The sequence below is a fragment of the Mesoplodon densirostris genome, chromosome X (genome assembly GCF_025265405.1).
Source record: "Mesoplodon densirostris isolate mMesDen1 chromosome X, mMesDen1 primary haplotype, whole genome shotgun sequence".
Taxonomy (NCBI): domain Eukaryota; kingdom Metazoa; phylum Chordata; class Mammalia; order Artiodactyla; family Ziphiidae; genus Mesoplodon; species Mesoplodon densirostris.
The window spans coordinates 9035179-9054729 of record NC_082681.1 but is presented as its reverse complement, the minus strand read 5'-3'; the positions used below and the strand labels follow the sequence as shown (position 1 = coordinate 9054729).

The 19551-nt window shown below is 43.2% G+C and overlaps 1 pseudogene; it reads left to right on the top strand.

Annotated features, from left to right (window-relative positions):
• Positions 1-3150: 3150 nt before the first annotated feature.
• LOC132482558 (MARCKS-related protein-like) lies at positions 3151-3799 on the top strand (annotated as a pseudogene).
• Positions 3800-19551: the final 15752 nt, after the last annotated feature.

Sequence of the window (19551 nt, the reverse complement as noted above, 5' to 3'; positions counted from 1 at the left end):
GCTCCGTGGCACGTGGGATCTTCCCGGACCGGGGCACGAACCTGTGTCCCCTGCATCGGCAGGCGGACTCTCAGCCACTGCGCCAGCAGGGAAGCCCTGACATGCCTTGTTTTTAACCTCACACCTCCAGTGTAGATTCTATTAGTTAGGAATTCAAATAGCATTGGCAGTATGGGCTAAAGCACGTCTTATCTTAAAAGCAAGACTCTTCCATCTTGACCTTTGTGGACAGTAGTTTAATTCTAAAACACTGGGAGAAAAAAAATATGCTTGATTTTTACCAATCCCATTGGATGATGATACAATATTATTGTTACAATTCTCAGAAGATATAACTATTGGTGGAAGCTGGGTAAAGGGTACAAATGACCTCTCTGTACTAATTCATATAAATGCACATGAATGTGTGATTATATCAAAGTAAAATGTTTAATTAAAAAAAGCAGGCTAGGGACTTCCCTGGCTGTCCAGTGGTTAGGACTCTGCTCTTCCACTGCAGGAGGCACAGGTTCGATACCTGGTCCAGGAACTAAGATCCTGCATGCTGTGCACAGCTCGGCAAAAAAAAAAAAAAAAAGAAAAGAAAAGAAAAAGAAATAAATAAAATAGAATAAAATAAAAACAGGCTAATAACTGGATGAGAATGATCTCATCCTTTGTTCCCTCAAAGCTCTATCCTATTTTTATAGATGATAACATCTAAGAACAATAGCGATGATGACTTTTTCATTGGCTAGGGTATGAACACCCTGATCATGAGGGCATATAATGTAAGAACTGTACCTGTAAGAAAGAATAGCTTGATTCCAAGTGGAAGCACATTTCTTAAAAGCATCTTCTTTGAAACCATGAATACGATGTGACTCGTTTGCTTAGACTCTAGAGCATGGGTCATGAATTTATTCCTTACTTAGGTTCTTTACATTTACACTAACTCCTTTCCCTAGAACCCCAAAGAATCCTCCTTCTTTGGCGATTATCTGGTCAATGTGTGTCTTTTATTATGAGAGAGAAAGGGTAGGGGAATGAATAGAACTTTCAAACCTTGCAGAATCAGGAGTGTTGCCTTTATTTGTGCTCTTTTAATATTAAAGAGTTCCTTGAACAGGGTTTCTACCAGCAACACAGTTATCAGAGAACAGGACTTCTGCTTCTAAACAGGTATCTATAATGATCATCTTTTCTGTCTCTCCCAAGTTAAACAGTCATAAAATGCAAAGGAATCAGGTGAACCAGCACAGAAGAGACACTCAGTAAATGTTTGCTGAGTGAATTATTGTTGCATAAAAGATTAGATAGAGAAGAATCAGCCCTTCTAGTAATTGTTTGATGGAGCTTACATTTGAGTGAATTGAGATAACCAACATGCAAGTTCACGAATAAATCAGATAATATCAGATAATGAAAACGAGTGACAGAATTGCCAGTAGCTACTTTAGACTAGATTTTCAGGGAAATACATCAGTGAGAAAGTGGCATTTAGCAGCGACCTGAATGGTGAAAAGGAAAAAGCCATATGGAAATAGTGGAGAAAGAAAACTACAGGCTTACTGAAAAGAAACTTCAAGGTCTTGAGGCCAGAATGGGCTTGGACTAAAATGAAAAATAGCAAGACAGGGTGGCTGTGACATACTGAGAAAGGGATAGAATAACACTAGATGATCCAGGACTTTGTAGTCCCTGGTGAAGAGTCTGGCTTTTATTCTGAAGGCAATGAGAAGCCTTTAGTAGGTAATCAACACAAGGATGACATCATCTGAAATAGTTTCTCTGTTGGAACACCTATATGTATTACCCTCACTGGTGGTACTGCCAACTTTTCTTGGCTACCAGACCCCAGGACCATGAGAAATGGACATTTCTTACTCTTTCAATTTTCTTTTTTTTTTTTCACCATGCAGCGTGGCTTCTGGGATCTTAGTTCCTCAACCAGGGATGGGACCCAGGCCTCCAGTGGTGAAAGCGTGGAGTCCTAACCACTGGACCACCAGGGAATTCCTGACATTCCCTACTCTTATGTGGGTGGTAGGCAGACACCTTGAGCAATACAGTTCCTATGAGAGTACAGTATATTGGACAGACTTGAATTTGAGTACTGACTCTGCTGTTTCCTAGCTGTGAGGCCTTGGGTAAGCTACTTAGCCTCTCTGATTCTTATTTTCCTCATCTCGAAAAATGGAAAATTATAATAGTACTTTCTTGTAGTTGTTGTAAGGGTTAAATGACTTAATGGATGAAAAGTGCCTGACAATGTGCCTGATACATTTTAGGTACTCAATAAAGGTAAACTATATGATTTCTTTTACGGAGGAGGGTATACCAAAAAAGTACAAAATATAAATGTAACTAATATTCCCTAGAGGCAGTATGTGGATGCATATGCTTGTGTGTGCATGCATCCCACGTACCGTATGCATACAAATCATATTTGGGTTCAAAGCTGTGCTTCACCAATTAGTAGCTCTAGGGCCTTAGATGAGTTAATAAACCTCTATAAACTTCAATTTCCCCATCTGTAAAACAGGGTGATAATAGTGCCCTTCTGCATTAGGAGGATTGATTAGGCTTGACTTCATAAAAAAGAAAACCAAAATAACAGTAGTTTAAAAAGAATGAAGTTTATCTCTTGTGTGAAAGAAGTCTAGAAGCAGGAAGTCCAGGACTAACACAACAGTTTCAAGATCAATAGGAACCCAGTTCCTTTATGTCTTTCTGCACCACCACATTAGCACTTGGGCTTCCATCTTCAAGTGACCTCATAGTCTATTATGGCTGCTGAAGCTCCAGCCATTTGGACTATATTCCATGCAGCAGGAAGAAAGAATGGTTGGAAGGCACAAAGGGTCCATTTCTGTGTTGAGACAGCTCCCTTTAAAAAGTCTGTCTTGACAGAGAAAGACAAATATCATATGATATCACTTATATGTAGAATCTAAAGAAGGGGTACAAATGAACTTATCTACAAAACAGATATAGAGTTACAGATGTAGAAAACAAACTTATGGATTCTGGTGCAGAGCGGAGCGTCGGCGGGTTCAGCTAGCAGGTCTGGCACGGAGCGGGGGTGCAGCTAGGTTTCCCTCGACACCCCTCCCCCTCAGGCGCGAGCCCCACCCCTCTGCCGGCCAGGCCCACCCAACCGAGCTATCCCCTGCGGCGCGAGCCCGGGGCGGCTCCGGGCGCCCCCCAGCAGAACCCCCACCATGGGCAGCCAGAGCTCCAAGGCTCCCTGGGGCGACGTGACCGCCGAGGAGGCAGCAGGCGCTTCCCTTGCTAAGGTCAACGAACAGGAGAACGACCACGTGAAAAGCAATGGAGGCTTACCCCCAAAGGTGAAGGGGAGTCGACCCCCATGAACGGAACAGAGGAGGCAGCCGGGGCCACTGGCGATGCCATCGAGCCGGCACCCCCTAGCCAGGGCACTGAGGCCAAGGGGGAGGTCCCCCCCAAGGAGACCCCCAAGAAGAAGAAGAAAGTCTCTTTCAAGAAGCCTTTCCAATTGAGTGGCCTGTTCTTCAAGAGAAATTGGAAGGAGGGAGGGGGTGATTCGTCTGCCTCCTCACCCACAGAGGAAGAGCAGGAGCAGCGGGAGATCGGTGCCTGCAGCGAGGAAGGCACTGCCCTGGAAGGGAAGGATGCCGCCACCCATGAGAGCTAGGAGCCCCAGGCCAAAGGGGCAGAGGCTAGCGCTGCCTCCAAGGGAGGAGACACAGAAGAGGCAGGGCCCCAGGCCACAGAGCCATCCACTTCCTCGAGGCCGGAGAGTGGCCCTATGCCAGCAAGCGAGCAGAATGAGTAGCTGGGTGGAGGCAGGTGGGTGATCTCTAAGCTGCAAAAACTGTGCTGTCCTTGTGAGGTCACTGCCTGGACCTGGTGCCCTGGCTGCCTTCCTGTGCCCAGAAAGGAAGGGGCTGTTGCCCCCTAGCCACGTTCCCTCTCCTCCTCTCCCTCCTGTGGATTCTCCCATCATCCATCTGGTCTTCCTCTTAAGGCCAGTCGAAGATGGTCCCTTGCAGTTTCCCAAGTTAGGTTAGGGATGTGAAATGCTCCTGCCCCTGTCCCTGCCTCCTTCCCTGTCCCCACCTGTGCAGAAGGCAGTTGCTGGTTTTCTTCCCCAATTCTTTTCCAAGTAGGCTTTGTTTACCCCCCAAATCCCTGAGCCAGAGGTGGGGGTGCCTACTCCCACGCCCTGAGTGTCCACCTTCCCCTGTTGTTTGTAGTCTTCTGTGCTGGGCCTAGTGGCCCCTGGGCTGGGGAGGACACTGCCCCTGTCTAGGTTTTTCTAAATGTCTTACTCAGGTTCGAACCTCCAGCTTGTGAATCAACTGTGTCTCTTTTTTGACTTGGTAAGCAAGAATTAAGCTTTGGGGTGTGGGGGAGGTATGTAATGTAAAACAACTTCTTGTTGTCTTTTTTTCTCCCCCTCCCATTGTTGTAAATAACTTTTAACGGCCAAACCCCAGATTTGTAATTTTTTTTCTAACTGCTAAAACCATTCTTTTCCACCTGGTTTTACTGTAACATTTGGAAAAGGAATAAATGTCGTCCCTTTAAAAAAAAAAAACTTATGGTTACCAGGGGGTAGGAGGGGGATAAATTGGAAGATTGGGATTGACATATACACACTACTATATATAAAATAGATCACTAATATGGACCTACTGGATAGCACAGGGAACTCTACTCAATACTCTGTAATGACATATATGGGAAAATAATCTAAAAGAATGGACATATGTATATGTATAGCTGATAGGCTTTGCTGTATATCTGAAACTAAGACAACATGGTAAATCAACATCCTCCAATAAAATTTTTTTAAAACAAATAAAAAGTCTGTCTTGAAGTCTGACATAATCATAATACTTCCAGTTTTATGTAATCGACCAGAACTTAGCATGACCACACATAGCTGCCGGGGAGGCCAGGAAATGTGTTTCGTTATTGGCATTGCTATGCCAAATAAAATCATAATTCTCTTTATGAAGCAAGAAAGAATGGATATTTGATAAGCAGCTGGCAGGCTCAGGCACACCTTCACACAGGATCGTTTTAAAGGTTACATGAGGTAATATAAGCATAGCCCTTAGCTCAGTTCCTGGCAGATAATGAGTGCTTAATAAAGAGGATGGAATGCATGTTCTGCCCAAGATACCCTTCCTCTAAGAACATTGAGCAGAATAAAAGAACCATGAATGTTGTGCTGCTTGCAGCAAGACACTACTCATCTCAAATGGTGCCACTTTTCCATTGGAATTGGGTGGCCTTCAATGGCTTGAGTTGAAAATCTATGGCACTTCATGCTTAAGAAAATATCCCTAGCTTAATTTTGACAATCTTTCTCCCTAAAGAGCCAGATCTCCTTTTACGTCTACTAGACTATACTATGGTGCTAGAGGGAAGGAGCAAGCAGCAAATCCTCACCCCCCTGAGTTTGACCTATACTTTAGATCTCTTCCTTTACCCAGCTCTACCTGGAGTCAGTAACAAACAAGGGAATGGACTACTTTTCAATGGATGACCTTTGAGAAGAATAGGGAAGTGAAAACAAGAGAACAGAATCCTGGGTTCCAGCAGGCGGTTGGGGCTAATAACAATATGCCACTTCTATTCCTCTTGACAGATTATCTTAATTGTTTCTAGAGCTCTGTCAATAGCATTGTTCATTTTAAACAGGCACATCAATTAAAGGTGCCTTTAATATTGTAATTAAAAAGTAAGTTTTTGGAACTATAGCCTGATTCAATGACTTACCATAAAGCCATTCGTTTTTTAATTTTATTAATGCCGAAAGAGAAATGATTTCCTGAGACACAAATACAATGAGTTTTATATGACCTAATAGGCACATACAAGTACCCAAATTTCTTATGTCTCAATTTGAATACATTAGTGGCAGACACCTTAATGTGAATAAAGAGAAAAAAAGAAAAGAAAGTTTCATTTGTAGATTGAATTATGTCCTGTCAACTAATCCTAACCACGTTAATGGGTGGGTTGGTCTAATTCAAATTCCCTTTTAAATATGTTGGATGACTCATCTGTCTTCTGAGTCATGAGTTTGCCTCTTGAGACTTCCCTTGCCACAAATGTAGTCGTCAGGCTCAGGTGTGGGATATCATAAATAAGAAACTTTTTTTTTTGTCAGATTTACTGGGGCAGAAATGCACCATAAACACATTTTGCATGATTTTTAAGCTATGAAAGAAACATGATACAGCACAAAATTGATCACATTTTAAGTATCTTAAGCACTTAATTTAGATTTAATGAGACAGTTATTATAAAACATTACATATCATTTGGGTATTACATGAAAGTATGTGGAAATTTGAAAGAGATGTTGAAAAGGGTTTAAGTATGCTTTACCCTCCAGCAAATGCAAGGACCATCCCAAAAGTCTTCACTTCTTGTTTTTGTATTTCATTTGGTTTATTTTGGTGATCTCCTCAAGTTAAATCAATGCTCAAATCCACGATTCTTTTTAATCCTCTCTGCTATCTCTACTTTCCTACTCCTCCCCCTTCTTGGTCTCCATCACATGTGAATTAATAAAGGTTCTCTTGAGGAAAATAGTTAAAATATTCATTACATAAATTTCAATAGAAAAAAACCTCAATGGTAAAGCTTTCATTGCTTCAGAGAGAGTTGTTTCCAGTACCCTCAAGGGCAGTAGAAATAAGAATTTGTAAATATTAGTTGCTGTGTTAAAAATTTTTATATCGATGTGAATTGACTCTGAAAAGTACTACTGTGAAGCGGAAGTCCTGGGTTTGCCAGGTCGGTGAGTGAGCTGAGCCCAGAGAGGGCAACTTCCTGCAAAGCCATGCCTGGTGGTTGACATCCTCTGGCCCTCATGAGCCTGTGTTTGTTCTTTCTCTTTTGCCCTGCCCTAATTCTGCCTCTTGCAGAAAGGAAAGAAATGTAAACAACCAATATTTTTTATTGAAGTATAGTTGATTTACAATGTTGTGTTAATTTCAGCTATACAGCAAAGTGATTCAGTTATACAAATATATATATATACATTCTTTTTTTAAATATACTTTTCCATTTTGGTTTATCATAGGATATTGAATATAGTTCCCTGTGCTATATACAGTAGGGCCTTTTTGTTTATCCATTCTATGTATAATAGCTTGAGTTTCCTAACCAACCTCCCACTCCACCCCTCCCCCAACCCCTTCCCCCTTTGCAACCACAAGTCTCTTCTCTATGTCCGTGAGTCTTTCTGTTTCGTAGATAAGTTCATTTGTGTTGTATTTCAGATTCCACATATAAGTAATATCATATGATATTTGTCTTCCTCTTTCTGACTTTGCTTAGTATGATAATCTCTAGGTCCATCTATATTGTTGCAAATGGCAGTATTTCATTCTTTTTTATGGCTGAGTAGTATTCCATTGTGTGTGTGTGTGTGTGTGTGTGTGTGTGTGTGTCCATCTTTTTTGGCTGTGTGATGTGGCTTGTGGGATCTTAGTTCCCTGACCAGGAATTGAACTTGGGCCCTGGCAATGAAAGCAAGGAGTCCTAACCACTGGACTGCCAGGGAATTCCCATACCACATCTTCTTTATCCATTCATCTATCAATAGGCAAATAGATGTTGTTTCCATGTCTTGGCTATTGTAATTAGTGCTGCTATGAACATAGGGGTGCATGCATCTTTTTGAATTATAGTTTTCTCCAGATATATGCCCAGGAGTGGGATTGCTGGATCATATGGTGGTTCTATTTTTAGCTTTTTAAGGAACCTCCATAGTGATTGTACCACTTAAATTCCCACCAATAGTGTAGGAGGGTTCCCTTTTCTCCACATCCTCTCCAGCATTTATTGTTTGTAGACTTTTTGATGTTGGCCATTCTGACTGGTGTGAGATGCTACCTCATTGTAGCTTTAATTTGAGTTTCTCTAATAACTTGCGACGTTGAGCATCTTTTCATGTGCTTTTTGGTCGCCTGTATATCTTCTTTAGAGAAATGTGTATTTAGGTCTTCTGCTCATTTTTTGGATTGGGTTGTTTGTTTTTTTGTTTCAACAAACAACTTTTGAGCACATACTATGTGCCAGGACTTTTGTATCCCTTTCATTGCCTTTATTCCCCAGCATTAACTCTGGGAAGCAGGACTAATCTCTACTTTTTGAATATAGAAACTAAGGGAAGTGACTTGCCCAAAGTCTCAGAGTAACTAGAAAAATAGGACTTTGAATTCAGTGCTGTCTGGTTCTGGAACATGCATTTTTAAGCACTCCCCCGGGAACCTGGTCCCCGTGCATCCTGACCCTGACCCTGACCACTATGTGCTTCCCTTTGGTTTGTCTGTATGCCCCCCCCCCTTGAGGTGTTCCTGTCTTCATTTTCCCTCTGGTTGTCTCTGCTTCTCCTCGGATTTGGATCTCTGTGTTTGTTGCTCTATTCTGGTAACGTGCCAGTGTTCCCCATGGGTCTGTTTTGCTGCAGGACCGTGGGTGACCTGATCCAGAATTGAACAAGTTCTGCCACTGATGGTCAGTGGCAGTACTGTAATGGAAAGTCAGCACGGCAGTACTGTAATGGAAAGGTTTTCAGTTTCAGTTTCCCGGGTACCACAGCTGGACATAGGTGTGAATCAGCCAGCCCATGGGATGGCACTGTGCTGTGGCAGGGGCCACGGGGAGGCCATCTTACCCACTAGTTAAAGAGAAAAGGCCACCCTAGGAGGCCAGAGGGGAAAACATGCAAAAGAGAAGACAAGATAATAACTGGGAGAGACTTGTAAAAGAATGACTATTGAGAGCTTGGTAGATGAGCAAGAAGAAAGGGCTCTATCTGTGGTCCCGTACCCAGGGTAATAGTATTTGAGAGTGCAGCAGAAGGGAGGAGAATTTTCTAGCTCTGTACACCAGCTAATGAATTAGCACTGACAAATATTGTTTGTTTTTTTGTTTGTTTGTTTGTTTTTTGCAGTACGCGGGCCTCTCACCGTCATGGCCTCTCCCATCACGGAGCACAGGCTCCAGACGCACAGGCCCAGCGGCCACGGCCCACGAGCCCAGCTGCTCCGCCGCATGTGGGATCCTCCCGGACCGGGGCACGAACCCGTGTCCCCTGCATCGGCAGGCGGACTCCCAACCACTGCGCCACCAGGGAAGTCCCAAATATTGTTTTATGTTCATTAAACGTCTTCAAACATCTCAATGCCAGGAAGGCTTACAAGATGCATGACATGGGAACAAATGCTTACTGGGTTAGTGTAAGAGATGGTTCCCGAGTATAACACATATTAAAGAAAGCAGGATACTCCTAACATCCACAGTCTGGAACTTTCGTGGCAGCAGATATATTGCATCTATGTACTTGAAAGGAATGTTTCAGTCTGAAAAACTCAGTAATCTGATTTTTTCTTTAGCTAGGCTGAATCAGAGACTCCAAGCACTAATGTGATTGCTGCTTCCTTGGCCACTTGCATCTTGTACTTTAAATAAACACCACCACACTCTTTTTGTTTCTTTTGTCTTCAAACAAAACATCTCAACAAGACTGTGATACAAAGAAACCCCAGGTGTTGCTGAGAAAGGTGCCAAGTGTGCCTAAACAGGAGCAAGGAGAACAGATATCTATTGGTGCTTGAAACCCAGGTGTTCACAAAGGGACTCTGTGGCCCTGCCCTTCACTTCGTGCTGTGCTAATTCCTTCACCAAGGATCTGCTGGAGGCAGTGGGACCATGACTGATTAAGAGCCTGAGCACTAGAATCACAGCTGGGTTCATATCCCAGCTTTGACATCTACTAGTTTGGCAGGTTACATACCCTCTTTAAGCTTTTGGTTTTTCTCATCTGTAAAATGGGCATAATAATAGTACACACATATTTGTCTTAGCAGTCAGGCAGTCTTGGTATTGAATCCTAGGTCAGCCAGGTGCTAGTTACTGAAACTTGGGGAAGCTACTATTTAACCTTACTCTGCTTCTTCATGTGTAACATGGAGAAGATAATAGAATGGTTATAATAGGATTGTTGTGAGGATCCAAAGAAATCATACACCTAAAGCCTCAGCAACATGCTTGGCAAGGAGTAAACACCCAATATATGGAAACTTATTTTTATTAATATTTAATGCCAACCCACTATATTACCACTGATTAGGCATTTGTATGTGTATTATCTCATTTAGTACTTCCCTCCCCCATAAAAGATCCATGATGGGGCTTCCCTGGTGGCACAGTGGTTGAGAGTCCGCCTGCCAATGCAGGGGACACAGGTTCGTGCCCCGGTCCGGGAGGATCCTGTGTGCTGCGGAGCGGCTGGGCCCGTGAGCCATGGCCACTGGGCCTGCACGTCCGGAGCCTGTGCTCCGCAGTGGGAGAGGCCACAGCAGTGAGAGGCCCGCATACCGCAAAAAAAAAAAAAAAAAAAAAGATCCATGATGATGGTAGTGGGATTGTAATCCCCATTCTACAGCTAAGAAATCTGAGGCTCAGAGGTTGAGTTGCACTATGTCCCACTAAGGACTGGTAAGTGGCATAGCTCGAAATTCACCTTAAGACTTTTTTTTAATTGAATAACAGTTTTCTTTTTTTGTTGTTTATTTATTTATTTATTTCTGGCTGCCTTGGATCTTCGTTGCTGTGCGCAGGCTTCTCATTGCGGTGGCTTTTCTTGTTGCGGAACATGGGCTCTAGGGCATGCGGACTTCAGTAGTTGTGGCACATGGGCTCAGTAGTTGGGGCACGTGGGCTCTAGAGCACAGGCTCAGTGGTTGTGGTGCACGGGCTTAGTTGCTCTGTGGCATGTGGGATCTTCCCGGACCAGGGATTGAACCCATGTCCCCTGCATTGGCAGGCGGATTCTTAACCACTGCGCAACCAGGGAAGTCCCCACCCTAAGTCTTTTGACTCCAAGTTTTTCACCATCACTTCCTCTCTGTTAAATGGAAAATGGTGCCTGGGGGCACAGAGAAAGAGAGGGAATGTAGCTGTCACAGGACATCTTCTTTTAGCTGAGTCTCAAATGTCTTTTATTTTTTTCAAAGAAAGTTGGGGCTGTATTTAGAATTTCTCCCCAAGATGCTGAGTAAGTTATTCAATGCATGGCTACCTTCTGTAGGTCCCAATCATAGTTGAAGTGGATATTGTGCATAACACTTCTTTGTGGCCTCAGTGGTATCTACATCTCATAGTCTTTTAAACAATTTTTTTTCTATTGAAGTATAGTTGATTTACAATATTGTGTTAGTCTCTGGGGTACAGCAAAGTGATTCAGTTTTACATATATATGTCTATATTGTTTTTCATATTCTTTTCCATTATGGTTTATTACAGGATATTGAATATAGTTCCCTGTGCTGTACAGTAGGCCCTTGTTGTTTATCTATGTTATATACAGTAGTTTGTATCCGCTAATCCCAAACTCCTAATTTATCTCTCCCCCTACATCTCATAGTCTTTAAACATATCAAATTGAATTTCCAGAACCTCCAAGTGGTTTGTGCTCTTAGCCTCCTGGTTTATCGTTCCACCGCCTTTATTTATTGATAGTTCTAGACCTCCCCAAGAGGAGTCAGTAATAGCAGTAAATTTGTCTAAAAGCAGGACTAACACTGGGGGTGTTTCTGAATAACACCCTAGGCAATTGGCTTGCAGGAGGGTCCTGGACTCCTCTGAGTTACTTTGCTCTGGTCTACGTCTCTCCAAAACAAATGATGAAAATGTGATTCAAATGACCATCACCAGTTGTGGTATCACTATTTGTGAAAGAATAGTCATTGGAGTCAAGACCCAGGCTCCATACCCTGCTGATTGGTGACCTTGAAAAGTCCCTTACATTTTCAGAGCCTTGTGTTTTTCCCCATATGGAAAATATGGTGATAACACTTGTCCCCAAGGTTGTTGTGAGGCTTAAAACACAACTTGTGTGTAGCTAAGGCTTTCATGTTGAGGTATTTCTGGAGGCCTGGATGGGTCTAGAAGAAGTGTATGTGCAGTAGGCACTGAAGATGAGGGTACCTACCATGAAGAAGGGAGAGAGGAAGAAAGAACAAAACAGTAATGATTTGGGTGAGAGTCATGAGCCTGTGTCAGGAGGAGAAGGGATGGGAGAGGAGGACTGTGAGGGCTGCCCCTCACACTGTCCCTGGACCAACCCTACAAACTCAGGTCTCAGCCCTTGGCAGAGGGGCTACCATCAATGAGCACATAAAAACTAAAAGAATAATCTCAGGTTTGGAAACTTTATATAGATTTTAGTATCAGTTAAAATACTTGGCTATAAATTAAAAAAAAAAAACACCTCAAAATGGCTTAGTTCTCAATGATCCTCAGACCTGAGCAGACATCAGCATTACCTGAAGGCTTGTTAAAACCCAGAGGGCTGGCCTCCAGCCCCAAGACTTTTGGAGTCAGTGGTTTGGGTTGGGGCCCAAGAATGTGCATGTCTAACAAGGTGATGCTGATACTTTGAGAAACACTGGCCTAAAGGATAAAAACAATGGTTATTTTACATAATAAGAAGTCTCAAGGAAGGGAAGCCCCCTGCTTATTTGCGAGTTCAGTGATGTCCTCAAGGGCACAGATGCTTTCCATCCTTCAGTCTGCCATTCTACGTGGAGTGGCTTTGCCTTGGGTAAGCTCGCCCCACAGTTACAAGATGGCTGCCTCTATAGGCCATATCCAGGTAGAGTCCAGCAGAGGAGCAGGGACTCTCTCTTCCTCAGTATTTCTCTTATTAGAAGAACCTTTCCCAGAAATTCCTCAGCAGGCTTCTCCTCACTGGCAGAATTGTTTCACATTCTCAGTCCAAATCCAATACCCAGCAAGTAGAATGGGCCATGGTGATGGTTTAAAACAATCAGGATTTTCTTCTGGGGATGAAGAGAGGGTCTTCTATTTTCTGAACCACATAGGGGAGGAATGGCCACTTGAACAAAATGAGAACTCTTCCAGGAAGGAAAAGAGTGGTGATGGTTGCTGGGCAGCAGTTTGGGGGATGAGAAGAAGTCACCAGGGTCCATGACATCAAGCACTGGCAGCTTTTTTTTTTCTTTTTTTTTCTTTTTTTTACAGAAATTGGCAGCATCTCCATTCGTCTTGGTATCTTTGTTTTACAGTGGTAGCTAGAGCACTTTCCCTGGTGTACTGGCAGCTTAGCTCTTAACTTTGGATATGGATGGTCACAGGAGACGTCACTACAGTGACCCAGACCCACTGAATGACAGTGCTGGTGCTGGTCCCATATCCCAGCTGCCTGTATTTGATTCTGATAATCTGCCAGGTTTAAGAGCCACTAATTTAGAAGCTATCAAATCATGCTGTTCAGAACCCTGGAGCTTCCTCATCCTCAGAGAGGCTGTGTGTGTGTGTGTGTGTGTGTGTGTGTGTATGTGTGTGTGTGTGAGAGAGAGAGAGAGAGAGTTAAGCTAGACACCAGGGACAAGCTGGTAGACACCAAGCAGCTTCAAACAGAGCAGCCACTTTTATGGATTAATTTCATTGGCCTCCCCCATAGACTTTCCTCTGAAGAAAAGGTTCCATGGCTTAAAAGAAAAAAATTTGAAAACCACTGATTTGGGGTGTGCCATCTAACCCCTGATCACTTGCTGTGTCCAGTTTGAAGAAGATAAGGAGGACAGACAGAGAGAGGTCTTTACCCACTTAGTATAGGGGGAAAGGAGTTTTCGCCACCTGGACTGGGAAAGGTAAATAGCATTTATTGAATAACTACAACAACAGCCTGTCGTGGTACTAATAGTCATTAGTAGGTTTCAGTAATGGTACTAACAGTAACACTTTATGCATACTGACTGCCAGGCCCTGCTCTAAAACCTTTATAAGTAGTTTGTCATGTCATTTTTGCACCAAGCCTATGAGGCAGGTTCTACTGTTACTCCAGGAGCTTTGAGTGAGTGTGGGACCTGGGGATACAATCGAGGAGTTTGCCTCTAATTTATGCTCGTAGCTACTCTATTATATGGCTTCTTGTGAGGGAGGTATTCCTATTTCCAATTTATAGGCATGGAAATGTTTAGGTATGGAAATGAAGGCTCAGAGGTTTAGTCATTGTGCTAGGGTCACACAATGTATAAGGAGCAGAACAAGACTGGAATTTAGGTTTCTCTGAATTCAGAACACCTCCCTCCCTTTATCCATTAATTTATTCATTCGGTCATTCATCCATCTATCCAAGGAATATTTATTCAGGACTTAGAATGTATTAGGCCCTATGCTAGGCACACTATATCCTTTTTCTTGTTAGACAAAAGTCTTAGGCTACATCTCTAGAATTGTCATTGGTGGATGGGAGTGTAAAGCCAAGGGTATGGTGTGAGGAATGGACACCCAGTGAAATAATTGAGTGCAGAAGCAAAAGAAGGTTATTATTTTCATATGAGGGCAGTTTTGTCCAAATCTATGATGTGTTTAATTTGGGAGTTATCAAATACACCCAAGAGCAGAACTTGGTGTGGTGAACTTGACCCTGCAGTGCCCCCCAATGCCCCCTGCCTCCTACTGTTCATGCCCCTTGAGTGTGGGCAAGACTTGTGACTTACTTCTAGCCAATAGAGGATGGCAAGGTGAAGGGATTTTGCAGATATAATTAAGGTCCCTAATCAGCTGATTCCAAGTTAATCAAAATGGAGATTATCCTGAATTAATCAGGTAAAAGCCCTTAAAAAAGGGACTAGGCCCTCCCTAAGGTCAGAGAACGTCTCTCTCCCCTGCTAGCTTTGAAGAAACCAGCTGCCAAGTTGTGAAAGGACCTATGGAGAAGGCCATGGGGCAAGAAACTGAAGGATCTGAGGATTCCCCCAGCCAATAGGCAGCAAAAAAGTGAGGACCTTAATCCTGCAATAACAAGGAGATAAACTCTGCTGCCAAGCTGAGAGAGCTGGGGGGGATACCTTTGCCCAGTTGAGCCTCTGATGAGACCACAGCTCTGGCTGTCACCTGGATCATAGCCTGCTGAGACCTGAAGTATAGGGTGAGACCAGCTAAGCTGTGCCTGTCAGACTTCTGATCTATAGAAATTGTGAGATAATAAAAGTGTTTTTACAGCCACTCAGTGGTGGTGATTTGTTAGACAACAATATAAAACAAATACATTTGGCTTCAAGAGAGTCAATCCAGATGTTTTTCTGGGTATTTCCTCTAGGACCATGGTTTGCTATCATAGGAAGAAACAATCAGGGTTGGATCATTCTATGTCAGAGGGTCAGGAATTTTATAGTTTCTGTATTGGATATGAACTGAAAATAGAGTCATCGCTGTTCTGTTTTCTTCCTGGGTCAGGGGACCACTCGTTCTTTTGCCCGACACAGTGGCCACTTTGCTGTTGGGATTCACTTGGCGTTCATTGAACTAGTTAACTGATGAAACTCAGTGTTTTTTCTATGTTGTGTCTCTAGCTAACCCAGATACCTCAGAACTTCTCAATCATCTCTAGATTAAAAGAAACTATTCTTTCCCCTTTGCTTTCTCCCATCACTTCCACCAACCTCATCAAGGCTCTCATGCCTTCCCCGGGACTTTCTGACCTCTTTTCCCACTTCTCCCTCTTCTCTGAGTTCTACCTTCTCCTCCCATCTTCCTTGTACCCACGCTTCCTTCTCATCATTCCAGGTATGGGTGGTCCCTTCTGCCAGAAATGCTCCCACCACCCATCCCTCCACCACACACCTGGGCTAATTCAAATGGTCTCTCTTCTCTTAGGCTTTGGATCTGCTTATCCTTTATCGTCCTTTCTCCTTTTCAACTCCCACAGGCAGGGATAGTCACTACCTCGTCTCATCTCCCGCTGCAGTTTTTATTCCATTATAAACAGTTACTATGCTTGTATTCGAATTTTTCCTGTTTCTATATCAAAATCACTGTCTCCCACAGACTGTGAAACCACCAAGAGCGTAAATTTTGTTCATCTCTGGATTCCATGTACCCGAGCCAGTGATGAACCCAAAAGCAGGATTTTCAATATGTCTGTGTGGCTGGCTGAATGAAAGAGTAACATGTAGAATGATTAGCCCCAAGGAGCAGGGGATTTGGCCAAATCCTAATAATTTGCACTACAAACCGGCTCCCTTGAAATTCTTCACAGCTCGGGAATCACTAGAAATAAGAACAATGAACTTTACCAGGAGCTTCCAGAAAGCATCATCATGTTATACCCTGTCTTCCACCCCTATTTTAGCATAAAAAGGTATAAAGTGAGAAATTATTGCCATGAGGAAGGGTCAGTGTTTTTGTTCATGACCGGTTGATCCCAGCTCTGTCTTAAATCTCAGACTGGTTCCATCTTGAGACCTAAGATCCCCTGTTAACCTGGCTGCTTCTCTTTATTTTATGGTTTCCCCTATGAAGTGCTGGGTAATTTTTGTATACAGAAATAGCCACAACAAATTCAGTTCTGCTATGGAGAAAATCCGTTTTTCTCGTTCTATATTATCCAGGGTAAAATACCATCGGAAACTGTGAGAAGCATAAGGGAGCTTACAGCTTATTATCTAGTACCAGTTACACTCTGGGCATCATGCTAGGCCTGGGGGATGCAGAAATGAATATAATATGGTCTAGGACTTAAGGGAAACTACAGGGTAATAGACAGAATGAAAAAGAAGTGACATTGACAACATGGAGTGCTAACTGCTGCGGTGCAGTGAAGCCTCCCAATCAACCGTAGCCCGATGAAGGGCCTTTCACCCACTCAGGGTTGGGAATGGGAGGTCACGATGTCAGGCAATTGAGGCCCAGAGAGGGAGAGTGATTTGTTCTAGGTCCCCGGTAGCGGTAGCACCAACTCTCTTGGCTCCCATTCTAGGCTTCTTATTGATACTCTGCATTATTGCAGGAAGCTGACTCCTGTGATTTTGTAACTCCTATGGGGAAGACTGGGGACTGGAACTAGGGAATTATACTCAAAGAAGTTAATCACAACCATGGAGTTTCTGGTACTTGCGTGCCTTCGGAAGGGATACTTGTAATTCAAGCAGTATGTCTAGGAGCTGACTGCTTTAAGGCTTGACCAAGTCCTGGCACAAGCAGCTAAGAAACAAAGCTCCCATCTTCAACCTGAGTGGATGAATTCAGTTTTCAGGAAACTCAGCCACTCGAAAATGGAGTCCCAGATGAAATCCCAAAGAATAATTAGTACAGCTTTGCAGAGTGGAGTTCCACTGGCTCTGGCTTCGCCATTTCTGTACTTTTAGTCTCCAGAGCACTGTGCAACGTGTGGGCAGGGAGTGGCCCCCACCAAAGACAACAGGCTCTGAGATGGGAAGGCCTGGATTGAAATCCCGGCTCTTGTACTTCCTAGCAGTGTTGTCTTAAGTTAGCTATTGAATTTCTCTGTGCCCCAATTTCTGCACTTGCTAAATGGAAACAATAATAGTACCTATCTAAGAAAATTGTGAGGATTTGAGATTAGGTTTATAGGACCCCCTAGTGTACGGAAGGCACTCAGGTTTTATCTATTATTTATGATCACTTTTACTATTATTCATCCCTGGCTCTGAGGCTTGTGATCTTGGCTAACTATGTTACACTCATTCTCTTGGGCTCAGTTTCCTCATTTGTAAAATGAGTAGGTTGAACTAGATGGTTCCTGAGGAGCCTTCCCATTTCCAGCATTCTAAAATTCTAGTGCTGAAATAAACATGCACCTTCATATATGCAACTTTGTTTTCAGCCCTGCACCCTCCGAGGCAGACGGAGCAGATGTTACTCTGTAGGCAAGAAAACAAAAGCTCTGACTTCCTCAGGTGCTTGGGAGGTGGAGCCAAGATCCCAATGCAGCCCTCTTGTTTCATTGCTATTGGGGTTCCCCCTGCAGAGATTATGAAGGTCACAACCCGCTGACCTCATTTATCCAGAGCAAAGCTGAGTGGTTCAAAGGAAAAAGAAAAAGCCTCTACACCTGACAAGCCTTAATGATAATGACCATCCTGAGGTGGGCTGCTTCCTGTAAGCCTGCACAGGGCTGCTGATATTTTTAGGTACGTCCCGAGAGCTAAAGTTTGCTGACTTTGCATTGCACGTGAAGTCCAGTGCTAAGGGCTGTACATGTGTTATTTCTCCATCTCCTTACAGCAACCCTATGGAATATTGTTAGCCCCATTTCTCAGGTAAACAAAGTTTGACACAGAGAGGTTAAGTGACTTAACCAAGATAGCACAGCCTAGGAATACCAGATTTCAGATTTGAACCTCAGTCTGTAGGACTGCAAAGCTCAGGCTCCTCATCACTACAGTTGTTACCTTTGTACCGTGACTGGTGGTCACAAGGAGAAAGAAGAACTTTATAAACAGCACATGATCAGACAAGGATGGGGACGCTGAATCGTTAGGAAAATTTCCATTTGCTTCAGAGTTTTCATTTGCTGAGGTGAGGTAATATGTAATGTCTTTTCGAATAATTCCCTTTTAAAATGATCAAAGGCTATTAAAAAAAGATTGGAAACAAAACGAGAATAAAAAGGATGTGTTTTAGAAAGCTAAAAACCTGGGACCTGAGTGCTAATTCTGACTCTATTAAAAACTGTCCCATACTAATATATATAAAAGAGATAGATTGGGTTTGACATATATACACTATTCATACTATGTATAAAATAGATAACTAAGAGAACCTACTGTAGAGCACAGGGAACTCTACTCAGTGCTCTGTGGTGACCTAAATGAGAGGGAAATCCAAAAAGAGGAGATGTATTATATGTATAGCTGATTCACTTTGTCGTACAGTAGAAACTAACACAATATTGTAAAGCAAATATACTCCAATAAAAAAGAATAAATAAATAAAATATAAAATAGATAATAGGAACCTGCAGTATAGCACAGGGAACTCTATTCAATACTCTGTAATGACCTATATGGGAAAAGAATCTAAAAAAAAAAGAGTGGACATATGTATATGTACAATGATTCACTTTGCTGTACACTTGAAACTAACACAACATTGTAAATCAACTATATTCCAATAATTTTTTTTTAAAAAACCTGTACTAATGGCCTTGAGCAGTTCCCTTCCCCGCCCCGGGCCTCAGTTTCCCCATCTACACCAATTGAGGACTACTTCAGTTCTTCTCGGGGTTTAACGTGCATGTGAATCACCTGAGGATCTTGTTAAAATGCAAATTGTGATTCAGCAGGTCAGGGGCAGCGGGTTCTGAGATTCAGCGTTTCCATCAACCTCCCGGGTGATGACAACACTGCGGGTCTAGGGACTGACTGAGTAGCGAAGGGCTAGATCACCTTCGGTTTAAGTCTAAAACCAAGGTATTAGAGTCACCCCATGGCTAGGTAAAGAGGAGTGTTGCTTTTCTTTTTCTGGGACAGTGAAATTTCTCCAGCTGTAGCTGGTATAGCTGTTCCATGCTCTTGACCTTTTCTGTCTCAAACATATCTCAAGTCCCCTGAGCCTGGGGCTTGCAGGCTTTGGCGTGGCCCACGTGAGGCCCTCCGCTGAGGCGACAAGTGGGGAGCTGACCTGGAAGACCGACAACTGTGCACACGGTGAGTCTCCTGGATTCCCTAGTAGGAGCTGTGTTCTCTCCTCTGCCCACTGGCTCAAAACCCATATTTTCCC